The 10,508-nt window shown below is 42.2% G+C and overlaps 1 long non-coding RNA gene across 4 annotated transcripts in view; it reads right to left on the bottom strand.

The window, feature by feature from the left end:
- Nucleotides 1–6,526: 6,526 nt before the first annotated feature.
- Nucleotides 6,527–10,508, bottom strand: part of LOC121290926 — a 107,308-nt gene continuing 103,326 nt past the window's right edge. For all 4 annotated transcript variants that reach the window (XR_005945900.1, XR_005945901.1, XR_005945902.1 and 1 more), the window contains exon 5: nucleotides 6,527–7,396. This is a non-coding gene — a long non-coding RNA (uncharacterized LOC121290926). The remainder of the gene's footprint in view (nucleotides 7,397–10,508) is intronic.

Genomic DNA, 10,508 nt, shown 5'->3' with positions numbered 1-10,508 from the left:
AAACTAGTGTAATTAAACTGGAAAAAATTACAAACAAAGGAATAGAGCAGTGGTGGGAAAGGTTTAAAATGGTGCCCAATAGAGTCCAGGAGGAATATGTTCCACAAAAAAAGCAAGAATAAACAAGCCAGAAATGCCACACCATTAATAAATTTTTAAAAATGTACATTGAATTTAAAATTAAAGGCATGCACTACATAGATAGTAGACATAGGAAGTATTTAAGATTTTGAAAGGGTTTGATAGGGTAGATGTTAAGGCAGTGTTCCTGGTTCCTTACAAGATTAGATCCAGAGGCCAGGAATATAAAATGATCATTGATAAATCTAAGAGGGATTTCAAGAGAAACATTTTTACCCAGACTGTGATTGGAATGTGGAACTCACTAATACAAGAAGTAGATGAGCTAAAAAGCAGAGATACCATTAATGAGATATGTTGATGGCATTAGATAAAGAAGGATGGGAGGAGACTTGTGTGGAGCATATACACAGGTATGGACCATTTGGGCTGAATAATCTGTTTTTGTGTTGCAAATACCATGCACTCTAACATGATAAAAAGTGCTGAAATATTTCAGACTACAATGAACTAATCTTTTGTAGAGCCAGTGGTCTGTAGAGATGTAACACTAAAGGATATTATTAATCACTAATGCTACTCTTGGTTTGAAACATAATTTAATGGAAGAAACATGAGTGGGTGGGGGGAGGGTGGTGAGCGGGTTTGCCCGCTAGCTGGAGAACAGCAAGGACTGGAGGAGTGAAGGGGTGAATCTCAGCCACTCCACCACCCCCCACTTCCCGGCGTCAGGTCCTTTAATCAGGAATAAGGGACCTCTCCCCCCACAGAAGCCCAAAAGCAACCCCGACAGGGGTTAGTTTTAGTCTTCAGGCTTCCTGCATAGCGAATTCCCAGCACTTAAGTGGACACTAATTTCCCACTTGAGGGCCTCAATTGACAGTGGGGTGGGAAAGTTGTCCCCAGGCCTTCCCACCATGAACTTAATTGAGGGGAGGTAGAAAGGAGGTGGGATTCCTACCCACCATCCTCCCACCTGATTAAATGCCCCCCAACAAGCTCGCCAAAATAGGGGCATTAAATTCCACCAATAGGAACAGGAGTGAGCTACTTAAGTCCTCAAGCCTGCTCTAGTACCTGCCTTAACTCCATATCCCTTGCTACATTAGCTCACAGAAGTCAATCAGTCTTAGTCTTGACATTTTTAAGTGACCCAGCCTTAACAACTTTTGGGGAAGGATGGTGATGGTAGTCAGTTCCAAACTGTACAATGTACAATTTTAAACTGAATATGTATATATATATATATATATATATATGTTAAGAAGGGTAAAAAAAAGTTTCAGTTTCACTTAGGTTTTATTTATGAACCTTGGTGCCTGGGAGTCTGAATTGTGACTAAAGGGTTTCAGGTCTTTTGAGTTTGTTTGTATATATACATTTTTAATGAGGTTTTACAATCCCTGAGGTGTTAAAAAGGATTGCAAGTTCAGTGGTTCTTGGGGAAAAAAAACACAAAATAGAAAAACATTTCTGTTGCCTAGCCTCAGTGATCCAGTGACAGACACAGAAAAAGACAGGAGTTGAGAGGGGAGAGTTCAGTGTCTGTCAGAGAGTGAAGACAGGAATTTTAAGCTCTCAAAGGAGAAAAAAAACTACAAGGCCATTGGGACAGTAGTTAACTGAATAATCAGTTGTATGACTCAATAAAGTGATCAGTTTAGCAGAGCACAACTGGAAGACCGAGTTTAGGGCAGTTATTTGGTTGCTCTGAAGTTGAAGAAACAGCGAGTTTACAGTGTGGTCTTTGGGTGTCTTGGAGAAGAGATACAAGTTGGGTGAGAAGCATTAAGTGAATGCTCAGGAATTCACCAGAAGAAAAACGTTTGCAACTTTGCCAGTCCCCCAAGCGAGAAGCCTTTGTGTCAAACTAGCAGTAATTCTTCACCGGTTTATGTGCTTGTAAAGATATTGCTAGGGTAAAGGAATAATAGAAATTTGGATTGTCTTTTTGTGTTTGTATTGAGATCTTTCCAACCTTTTTGTCTGATATAACATAGTTCACTTTTCTTATTTTAATGAACATTTTATTCTTTCTATTAAAAGGTCCTCAGCAGACTCCTGTGAATTTGTTCAATAACTTTCATCCACGGTTTCTAAGTAAAAACAAAGTTAGGATATATCAAGCCAGGTTTCACTCTGGGATCTGACTTGTCCAGTATTAACAGCAACTGGGAATGTAACACACTGCCCTTTGTGTGTGAAGTGTTATCACCTCTGAACAGCCCAGCTCTAATTTTAGCATCATGACCCTTGTTCTAGACTCTCCCACCATGAGAGGGAATAGTTTCTATCTACTTTATCAAATCTTTAAGTAATCTTCAATGCCTCAATGTAATCACCCCTATACTCAAAGAAGCACAAGCCAAGTCGACACAACCTGCCTTCATAATTTTACTTTTTTAGCCCTAGCACATTTTTGTGGAGTGAATCATTAAGGCACGTCACACAATCAAAATCACAGAGTGCAGAAGAGGCCCTTCAGCCCATCGAGTCTGCACTGACAGGAGTTGAGAGGGGAGAGTTCAGTGTCTGTCAGAGAGAGAAGACAGGAATTTTAAGCTCTCTAAGGAGAAGAAAAACAACAAGGCCATTGGGACAGTAGTTAACTGAATAATCAGTTGTATGACTCAATAAAATGCTGAGGACCTTTTATTACAGAGAATAAAATGTTCATTAAAATAAGCAAAGTGAACTATATTATACCAGACAGAAAGGCTGGAAAGACCTGACCTACCTACCTAATCCCATTTACCAGCACTTGGCCAATAGCCTTGAATGTTATGATGTGCCAAGTGCTCATCCAGGTACTTTTTAAAGGATGTGAGGCAACCCACATCTACCACCCTCCCAGGCAGCGCATTCCAGACCATCACCACCTTCTGGGTAAAAAAGTTTTTCCTCACATCCCCCCCTAAACCTCCTGCCCCTCACATTGAACTTATGCCCCCTTGTGACTGACCCTTCAACTGAGGGGAACAGCTGCTCCCTATCCACCCTGTCCATGCCCCTCATGAAAAACATTTTCTTACTTTTCCTGTTGTTTTCTAATATTCTCCTCTATTCTGCCCATCTTATCTGCAGATAACTCTTCCTGATCCAATTCCACAGTTGCCGGTGCACTTCTGTGGCTATTCTTTAGAGGTGACTCCAAAATCCTGCACTTCACCAGGGAAACTGCTACAGAAGGAGCATGGGTCAGAGATAGGGCCAAAACATCTTAGCCCAGATTCCCCACACAGTGTCTGTCTTACAACATGGGATCGCAGAGTCAACTCTAGCAGCACATCACAACTGATTCTACTGTCACCCAAGATCAACATGCATTTAAGAGGGAGCTGGGTACACACACGATGGAGGAAGAACTAGATGGTTATGCCGATAGGGTTTGATGAAGAAGGGAAGGAGGGGACTCATTTAGGTCATAACCATCATCACTGAACAGTTGTGCCAAATGGCTTGTTTTCTGTGTTGTGCATGTTCTGCAATTCAATGTAATTCTACTTAATGTCACACCAAAGATGACTGTATTTGAGCCTTCTGTTCACATCCTTACACCATGCAGTTTTCAAAGGGTGAGCATTCAGTTGTAACACTACATTCCTGACAGGCATTTTTATTAGCTTCTCAAGAAAGTTTGTTACGTGGTTTTCCTCAAAAAAAGCTGACATTTATGACTTGTTTTTGTCTAGTCTCTGACATGAGAAATGCTCAAATACTTTCCAGTCAACAGAGTTCAATTTGTATACAGAAAGACCAATAATGTAATCATATAAAAACTCTAATAAAACAGTTGGATTCCTAGATTCTTTCCCTTTGGTCATGATGTGTAAGGCTCATTATATTAAAATATGCTTGTATAAATGCTTCATTAAAATATACAACTGTAACAGTATGCATAGCAGTGTTGAATTTTCCTTGAGAAACTATATAACTTGCTGCAAACCATTTGTCACCAAGGCCTGGATCTTCTCTGAAACTCTGGAACAAAACAAATATTATTCATAGCTATTTTAAGAAATAGCTTGAAATCCCATGGTGTCAGATTTCCTGCTAGATTATCATCTACTTCATCAATTTTGTCTGGAGGTCTGGAGTAATCTTGAGAACATAAAAGATAACGAAAGTCTCTTGAAGAGGCAAAGATTGTTAAGGCAGATTATGTGTCAACCATGTCTCAGTAAGCGCACTCTCACTTCTAATTCAGAAGGTCATGGGTTCAATTCTCACTCCAGAGACTGATCACATAGGCTCAAATCTTCCAGTCTCTGGATCATTGGGAATCTGGATGTAAGACTGAAGACCCTTTGGAAGTGCTGATGCGCGCACCTCCATTGGAATTACCCGAGAAGGTCCAACTTCTGATAGACAATTCCCCTGCTCCCTGGGTCCTTCCGTGAATGTCTTCAATTCTGAGCTAGAGTTAGAGACTTTGCACAGTTCCATGGTCATGTATGAATAGTTACCGAGGAATGTTAGACAGGAAAAACTCTAATCTAACCCCTGGGTAACTACACAACTGACACCCCCGCCCCTGCCAAACTCACTCCATCGCTCAAACTGACCCTTTGACTCCTCCTCCCTCCCCACCAACCTAACCTACAGTTCCCAACCACCCAACTCCTCTTCGACAAGACTTGACTAAACCCCCAATCCATCCTGACTAGCCCCAAACCACTTCAACCACCTGCCATTTACTGCAGCCAGCTAGTGCCTTAAAATGGGCAAGTGTCCTGTCTTCTCTCTGACTCTACAGTGCTATGATGGAGCTCTTGGAAGGATGCTATGCTCTGCATTTATGGTAAAGCCTAGCTGGGGAGACCTGGCAACAAATGTAGTAGAGCGTTGAGACAGGGGGAAAATTTGAGCGGAACAGTGACCTGACAATGATTGCTGCTCCTCGGAAGATCCAGGCCATAATCTCAGTTAACACTCCAGTGGAGTACTGAGGGAGTGCTGCACTGTCGGAGGTACTGTGTTTTGGATGAGATGATAAATGGGGACCCATTCACTCAGTCAAGTGGACATAGAAGATCCCATGGCAACAATAACACCATCCTGAATGTACATAATGCCTTTAACATAGCAAAAGGTCTCAAGGTGTTTCACAGGAAGGTTATTCAACAAAATCTGACATAACAGAATTATTTCAATGAAGATTACAAGTTGCTTCCAGTGTCCAAGCCAATATCTATCCCTCAACCAACGTCACTAAATAGTTTATATGGACATTGTCACATTACTGTTTGTGAGAACTTACTAAATGCAAATTGGTTGCCACATTTTCTACATTGCAACACTGATACATAGGGTAGAAATCCCCCCCCCCACCCCCCCGCCATTGGGGGGGTTGTGCGGGGGCAGGCACTGACTCAATCGGCACCCCGATCGGGTCTATGCCGCCATTTTACATGGGTGGGCCAATTAAGGCCTGCCCAGCGTGACCCACGCCAGGAAGCACTGAGCGCTCCCTGTGTGGGCGGGCGGGGTGGGGGGGGCGGGGTGGGGGTGGTGGTATTCCCCCGAGTCAGGGCCAGCGCCTTTTCATGCATGTGCGCAAAAGAGTGCAGAAATCTCCCTGAGGCACAGAACTGCCTCAGGGAAATTAGTTTGATGGTCAAAAATTTTAATAAAGAGAAAAAAAAAACTCAAGGTATGCCCCCCCTCATGTGAGTGTCACATGAGCTGGGACATGTCAACGAACTTTAATGAAAAAATGTATTTAATTTATAAACCCTACATGAAACCTCATCCCGCCCGTGGATGAGGTTCCATGAAAAATGCGAAGGCCGCCTTGGCTCTTCACTTGCCCCCCCCACCCCCCGCCAACCTTAAGGTTGGATGGGCAGCTTGCACAATAGGCTTAATTAGTTCAATAATGGCCTTGACAGGCCTTTGACAGCTTGGCGGGCGCACAACTGAGTCGGCTGTGAAACGTTAACTGTGTTCCTCTCCGCAGATGCTGTCAGACCTGCTGAGTTTTTCCAGCTATTTTTGTTTTTGTTTCCCTGAATAAGAGCTGGATTTGAATTAATTTGAATTTTACGGACATTAATTAATGTTTGAGACAGAAGCTGCGAACGGGTAAAAGTAACTCCAGGAGTTATTATCAGACTGTTGTTAATTTTGATGCTGTGCACTAAGAAGCAAACACAGCTAAATGGCTGCTTTTGTTGTAGTGATGCCAGTTTTCATTTACGTTAGCACAGCAGTAAATGTTTTAAACACCAATTAAGCCTCTTATCAGGCAGTGTGAGGGAAGAAATCGAATTAACCTAAGCCATATAACTCATTCTGAATTTTAAAATAGTATTGTCCATCACCAAAATTATTCATATCCATCAATACTATTCAGTGCAACAACTTCATTTCATATTTCAACATAGCGGAGGAACAGTCTTAGTTATATTCCTCCTCAAATCAATAAGGCTCTTAAACATTGAAGTCAGGTGTCACAAGTTTATTAGTATATAGTACATGTAATACTCCTTAAACATACACGTAAAAGGATCACATTTACAACTACTCTCATAGATTGATTGTGGATCCAAACATGTTACATGAACTCAATATTTTAAACCATTATGAATCCAAATATTCATTGCAATCTGTTAGTTTTTCTAAGTTTGTTTCACTCCTTCTATATGACATTCCATACATTTCTGCATTGCGTGATTGTCTTATTCCTTCAGTTTGATATTGGAGACAGCATTTATTGCACATTCCCAATTGCCCTTGAACGGCTGCAGAACTGGTGGTGGAGATGCACGCACGAAGCTGTTAGCTACACTGCTCCAGGACTTTGATCCGGCAGCAATACTTTCCCAAGTGAGTGACTTGGAGAGAAATTTGCAGATAGTGGTGTTCCCATAGGCCTGCTGCCCTTGTTCTTCTAGATGGAGCCTGTGCTATTGTCAAAGAAGCCTTGGCAATTTGCTGCACTGTGACTTGTGGTAGACACTGCTACCACAGTACACCAGTGGAGGGTGTAAACATTTAAGGTGGCGTTAGGGTGCTGATCAAGTGGGCTGCTTTGTCCTGGATGGTGTTGATCTTCTTGAGTGTTGTTAGAGCTGCACTCATCCAGGCAAGTGGAGGGGTGGTATTGTTCTGAAGGTAATCTCTATCGCTAAATGTAAAAGACATTTAGTGGATTGTAGGTGGTGGAAAGCCTTTGAGGAGTCAGCAGTTGAGTTGCTTGTTGCACCTCTGATATGTTCTTTTGGCCACAGCATTTATTTGGCTGGTCCAGTTAGGCTTTTGATCTATGGGACCCCCTAGAATGTTGCTGGTGCAGTGTTCACCAATGGTAGTCCTATTGAACATTAAGGGGAAATGGTTAAATTCTCTCTTATTGACAATACTCATTGCCTAGCACTTGTGGGTTTCAGATGTTTTCTGCCACTTATCAAGCAAAGCCTGAAAGACACCCAAGTTTTGTTGCATGAAGGATTGAACTGTTTCAGTATCTGAGGAATTGTAACTGGAACTGAACACTGCAAACATCCCCACTTCTCATCTTAGGAGGGAAAGTCACTGATGAAGCAGCTGAAGATTATTAGGCTTAGGACACTACCCTGAGGAGCTCCTTCAGCAGGGGTTGAGACAACCACAACTTTGTTCTAAGCATGACTCCAACCAGTGGAGAGTTTTCCCCATGATTCCTATTGATTCCAGTTGTGCTAGGGCACCTTGATGCCATACTCAATCAAATTGTTCCTTGAAGTCAAGGGCGGTCACTCTCATTTCATCTCTGGAATTCAGTTGTTTTGTCCATGTTGGACCAAGGCTGTAATGTGGTGAGCTGAGTGGTTCTAGCAGAACCCAAACTGTGTAGGTTATAGGTGAGTATGAGCCACTTGATAGTGAAACTTGGCCTAGCCCCTTTCACTTACTTAAATTTTCCTTACTTAACAAGCTTTTTTTTTATTTGTACTAACTAGTATAACTCTTACTTTGTTCACAACTTAAAACTGACCAGGTCTAGATATGGAATGAAACCACAATTTTTAAATCTAAAGTAGACACCAAATTGGGAGGGTTAGTCAACACCTGAAAGAAATGCAACATAAATAAACTTGAAGGATAAACCTATAAATGGCAAATACATTTCAAAATAGACAAGTGTGAGGCATTACATTTTGGTAAAAAAAAAATAAGGAGGCAACATATAGCTTGGGCAATAAGGATCTGAATGGGTTAGCAGAGCAGAGGAATCTGGGAGTACAAATCCACGAATCTGTTAAACTACTAATGCAGGTCAATAAGGCCATGTTTTCATCTCAACTCTATTTTAGGCTGAATAGCAATTATTCACTAAAGTCAGACTGTGTATGTCACCCTACAAATACAATACAAAGAACTTATCCAGAAGATAAAAAAATATTATTCATGGCAACCATTTGAGATTTTTGACATTAAAACGGCATTAATAAAATCTCAGTGTGTTGAGACTTGGCTCCCACGATCTGCATCTCAAATTTCATTATAGCTGAAGCATGGCATGTTTAACATGAGGAATTTCCAATTTATTTACTGTCATTGTTTTAATGAATAGAACACTGAGAATAATCTTGCCTCAAATTATCTCTGCCACACCTCAGTCAACCGTAACCTTGCACAGCATCAGAAAATCATGGGAAGGTGCCAGTGATTTTCCAATAAACACGATAGTGGTGGGAAAGGGTCTCAGTTGCCAGCTCGTACTTGGGAAACTGCACCTGAAATATGGGAAACTCAGACAAAGGTTTTACTGTGGGGTAATGGATTCATTGCTAAGCCCACCGTTAACACTTAGTGGCCCAGAAATTAGTTCGGAGCCTGTTTTTGGCAACCATTATGCTTCCAAACCAAAAGGGTCGATGGGAATTGGCCTCTGGGCCTCCTCAACATACTTGACTTGAACGGTCAGTGCTGATCACACCTCCCCCAGGCAGCTCCCCCAGGTCAAGAAATCAAGATCAGGGTGCCTATCTTGCCAAACAGTCCGCCGGTAAGTCCTGGTGAAGAGTGGATTTAGAGTGGGCTACAGTGAGCCGGGGGATCGGAACATGAATCTTATAGAGTCAAAGGGGTGCTCTATTACTTCTGGTTCCCCTGGATGGGTTTTCACATGGGCAAACATTTTAATGATTTACCCGGAGTGACAACCACAGGGCTTCTGGAGAATGCTGAAAAGAGAGACCCAACATCTGAACACTCATTGCTGACTAATTTTTGGATGAGTTGCTTCATAGGATGTTAGGTCCCCTAATTTACGTACTTGAGGCGTTTAACGTCTGTTTTAAACATTTCTCCAGTTGAATGTATAGCAATGAAAGATGTCATTTATCTTAACTTATCTCTGCAATGTTTATTTTCCTTGTAAACCTTCTCCCACCACTTTTCATCTAAATTTATCAACCTAAGGTTATTCCTTTCTCCCTCTTGTGTTTAACTAGCTTCCCTTTAAATGCATTTATCCTAGTCACCTCAACCACCCTTTGCGGTAGTGAGTTCCACCCTCGAAACACTCCTGCATTTGCTTAATTTCCTGTTACTGAAAGACAACCTCAAAGGCCTGGATTTTCGCTCCTGAGCGGAGTTGGGAGATTTTCCGGCCCTGCAAACCCAACCCGGGAGAAAGTAACCTGGAAGGTTGGATTTTCGTTCAAGAGTGGCAGGGTTCCCTTGGAGTCGGGCCGGGCAACCCTGGAATATGTGCAGAGGATGCTGGGTGCGGAGATAAGCTGGGCGGAAGGCCTGCCTTGGGGTACCGGCACTGCATCAAAGTTTTTAGCAGAACAGAGAAACAAAACACCCCTCCAGCCCTCATCCCCCCCTCCCACACACACACTCTCCATGCCCCATCCATGCCAATCCATGCCACCTCATGCCTCTCACCCATCTCCTCATGGCCCTTCACACCCTCCATGCTAACCTATGACTCCCACCCACCCCCATGGCCTTTTGTAGCCTCTATTCCAACTTAGTGCCATTCATGTTGCCCCATGCCCCTCACCCACCAGCCTTTTCCCTTACACCTGCCATGCCAACTCACCCTGTATCCACCATGGGCAGGCCTCTAGACCTATGCTGAGATTAAAAATAAAATTCCAAGTGTAAATTGCAGACTGTATTAAAAAAAACACTCTTGTGCATAAAACCTATTTGCTACATTTACTTTCCTTCATCTACATTATGCCTTTCAACAAGTATTTCATTCAATTGCATAATCCTTTAAAAACAAGCATTCAAATTCATAGTCCCGCTTTAAAGAGTCCATAAGTACTTGGAGCTATCAAACTATGAAATGGCAGGCACCCTACTGTGATAATGTATGGTTGTGAAATAGGTCAAGCAGCACTAATCCAGTAATGAAAACTTATGTCAACAGACAGAGTGCAATTGCAAAAAATCATTTAAAAAAAACACTCCAGACAAGTTTT

This window comes from Carcharodon carcharias, chromosome 18, assembly GCF_017639515.1.
Source record: "Carcharodon carcharias isolate sCarCar2 chromosome 18, sCarCar2.pri, whole genome shotgun sequence".
Taxonomy (NCBI): Eukaryota; Metazoa; Chordata; class Chondrichthyes; order Lamniformes; family Lamnidae; genus Carcharodon; species Carcharodon carcharias.
This window is presented reverse-complemented; position numbering and strand designations above follow the sequence as displayed.